This window comes from Pinus tabuliformis, chromosome 3_2 (assembly GCF_031772625.1).
Source record: "Pinus tabuliformis cultivar Carrire ecotype Pingquan chromosome 3_2, CPIR1, whole genome shotgun sequence".
Classification (NCBI taxonomy): Eukaryota; Viridiplantae; Streptophyta; class Pinopsida; order Pinales; family Pinaceae; genus Pinus; species Pinus tabuliformis.
In genome coordinates this window covers 523,156,092-523,159,726 of record NC_142302.1, presented here as the reverse complement: position 1 = coordinate 523,159,726, position 3,635 = coordinate 523,156,092, and the positions used below count along the sequence as shown (strand labels likewise).

The following is a 3,635-nucleotide window of genomic DNA, read 5'->3' as shown; positions in this document are numbered from 1 at the left end:
AAGGTTGTCATAGTTCAAATGTCCAAATCTAGCATGCCATAATAAACTTGATGGAAGTGTACCTTCTTCATAATGAGAATTGTATGAGAAATGTTGTGCATGAGCAGAGGTACCTTGCAGCTTGAGAAGCCTTTCTTCTTCTATTCCCCTCATGACAAGTGAGTGGTTAGATGCTTTTCTCACCTCAAGCTTGCCATTCAAAATATGAATGAAGTGACTTTTCTAGTGGATGTGGACCAAGGACAACAAGTTTCTCTTCAGCTGTGGGAGATATAGAACATGATGTAGAAGAAAGTCTGGAAGACCAGGCAATTAAAGCCTCATTGTACCAAGCCCTCATGGCTTGATTTTTTATTGGTCTATAAAATATACTGCTCCATCAACATTGTCATTAAATTCTTCAACAAAATATTTTCTATGACTCATGTGGCAAGTTGCTCCTAAATCAAGCTGTTAGACTCAGTCTTGTCAGTCTTCTGTCAGAGTTGAATTCACCAAAGTTCATTTCTCGTCATTTGCAATCATCAAATACCAGTTTGGTCAAAAAGGGTCATTTTAATCCTTGAGTCCAGGATTTTGCCTCCAGAAGTGTTCACTAACGCCTGTAGGCCAAAGAGAGCTTCAATAAGGTTTCACTTCAAGATCCACATTATTAATAATGCTAAAGGACAGTTCTTCTTCAAAACTCTATTTTAAAGAAGAAATTATTAAGTTCGTTCAATACATGGTTGATAAAGTTGTACAGCTCTTCAATGGCAGCAACTATAGCTGCTCCTATCCCTGCAAAAGCACAAGCAGAAGAACCATCATTTCAGCTAAAGAAGGTCAGAGAAGAAAATGAAAGACTCGAAGGAATTTGTGGTGGAAAATATATTGTTTGAAGGCAAGTCAGAATATCAAGATGTGATGGTATTTCAGTCAGTAACATATGGGAAAGTGCTTGTTCTGGATAAGGTGATTCAGTTGACAGAGAAAGATGAATGCGCCTACCATGAGATGATAGCTCATCTTCCACTTTGTTCTATTTCATCTCCCAGAAAGGTAATGGTTGTTGGAGGAGGTGATGGGGGAGTTCTTCGAGAAATATGTCGACACAGTTTGGTGGAACAAATTGATATATGTGAAATTGATGAAATGGTTAGAACTGTATCCAAACAATTTTTCCCAAATGTTGCTGTAGGCTATGATGATCCTCATGTAAGGCTTCATATCGGTGATTGAACTGCCTTTTTGAGGGAATGTCTGGCTAGAAATTTATGATGCAATTATTGTAGACTCTACTGATCCAGTAGGTCCTGCAGAGGAACTATTTGGAAAACCATTTTATGAAACAGTGTCCAGAGCATTGAGGCCTGGAGGCGTAGTTATAAGTCAGGTAGAAAGCTTGTGGTTACATATGCATGTTATTCAAGATATTGTCACAACGTGCAGGCAGACTTTCAAGCGCTCTGTTCACTATACATGGACATCAGTTCCAACATATCCAAGTGGCACAATTGGTTTTGTGATTTGCTCAAGTGAAGGTCCACCAGTAGATTTCAAAAAATCCTGTTAATCCCATTAAAGAGCAGTGCTATATTAAATTGTAAAGCAAATCCATTGTTTTTGACAACCTATCTACTTGTCAAACATTCATAAAAATCCAAAGGAGAAAGCCAAATTTGGAGGTTGAAGAGTGAATTTCAGTGTTGGAGAGGCCAACAGTGTGTTGACAGTGCGCGCGGTGCATACAAGTAGTGCGCGGCGCATAGGATGCGTGCGGCGCACAGGCAGAGGGACATGTGACTTATAAAGTGGAGGTGATTGGTCCTCCTGGAGTTTTGGTGTCAATGAAACCCACAGAACTTGAGTTTTCCAAAAAAGGGGAGAAGAAATCTTTTACTATAACATTCCCTGCAGAATTTGATACAAAGGTTCATCATTCAAATTCAAAAAATTTCGAGGAAACATTACAAAAACGGATTTGAGAAGAGAAAAATCAAAATCCATGGCTATATGAGAGATTTTCCATTCATTTTCAAGCCAAGAAAGCAAATAGGAAACAATTCAAAGCGAGTTTAGTGAGTAATAGTGAAATTGGGTGAAGATGGATGAAATTTGCTTAGCACGGCGAACATAGGCCGCACGGCGTGTTGGGCACTCCTCCACAGTGCATTTTTTGCACTGACGCGGCGCACTGGGAATGCGCGCGCCGCACAGAGCCCCAAGGCCAAATTTTATCATCGATTCATCAAAAATTTCAATTTGTTGCGGCTCAATTCTTCTCCAAGAGCCAGAAGGAATCATTCTATGATCTACAGCTTGATGTTAAAGGCTGCCGAGATGTCTATGCTTCATTTGATAAGTCTGTTGAAGCTTGAACAACTTGATGGTGATGAAAAATATCATGCAGAGCAGTATGGACTTCAGGAGGCAAGAAAAGGTGTTCTTTTACTTGGTTTTTATCCTGTACTACAAATTCAGTTGAGGCGATTTGAATATAATTTCATGCGACACAGCAGTGGTTAACTGGTGGTTTGGCGATTTTGTGGTTGTAAGCGGTGGAGGTAGTGCGGGTGCTATCATAATAACTTTGCTCAGATCGGAAGTGCTGCAAGAAATGAAAAGGATCCAATAACACCCACATCCTTGACGTCATTGAGGCAGTGCAGATGCATTCATCAGCCTGAGGCTAAAGATCAAAGTTGTATCCATGAGGGCAAGATGAAATCTATGAGATGTCTTGGATGTGATATGCCTTTTACTAACTCTGAATGGAGGAATACACTGGAAGGCATGTCTGATTTGGTTAGAGTGAAAATTTCTAACGAGAAACCAAAGAAAAAGGATGGCCTCTTCAAATCTGCACAGTCAATTTCTATTAGTGAAGACAATGATGAAATGTCGTCCACTCCAACATTCAGCCTAGCATATGAGAATGATACATCTGACATTTTTAGTCTGAGAACTGAGATTGATGGTTTCAATGAGATCTGCAGGAAAAGTGATTGCCACCTTCAATCTGCACAACATATTCTTATTTGTGAAGGAAATGATTTCATCGTGTCTACACCATCATGTAAACCTTCATTTCAGAATGAAGACATTGAAAGATTGCCCGATTTGGTCGATACAGAAAGATCAAATGACAATCTCAAAGAAAATTATTGCCACTTTCACTCTGTGAAGCAAATTTCTGGCAGTGAAAGAGATGCTGCACATTTTCCTTCCCTAGGAAACCCTACATTTGATATTCATTTGGAAAATAACCAAAGCACGACTGATTTTGCTAGTATAGTTGAGCTCAGTCAAAGACTCAAGGTAAAAGTGTCTCTTCAATATTCCCAGAATGTTTCTGCCAGTGCTATTGGTGATACAGAACAATGTGTAAAAACAAAAATATTGCAAATAAAAATAGAAGAGTATGAGAGTATGCTTCCAAAATATGATCATGACTCTCTATTTGTTCAATTAGAGTTGCAAGAGAAGCAGGTACTACCAATGGTGGCGATTTGACTAGCTCCCTGAACGAAATTGCAACTACATATGAAAAGCATCGAAGTTATGAGAGATGGGGCTTAAAATGCAAGATGTCATCATACTAGCAAATGACATTGATGTAATTTCTGACTAAGGAATGTAAAACGATCCATCTG

The 3,635-nt window shown here is 39.2% G+C and overlaps 1 pseudogene; it reads left to right on the top strand.

The window, feature by feature from the left end:
* The first annotated feature begins 837 nt into the window (after nt 1–837).
* LOC149181615 (spermidine synthase 2 pseudogene) lies at nt 838–1,589 on the top strand (annotated as a pseudogene).
* Nucleotides 1,590–3,635: the final 2,046 nt, after the last annotated feature.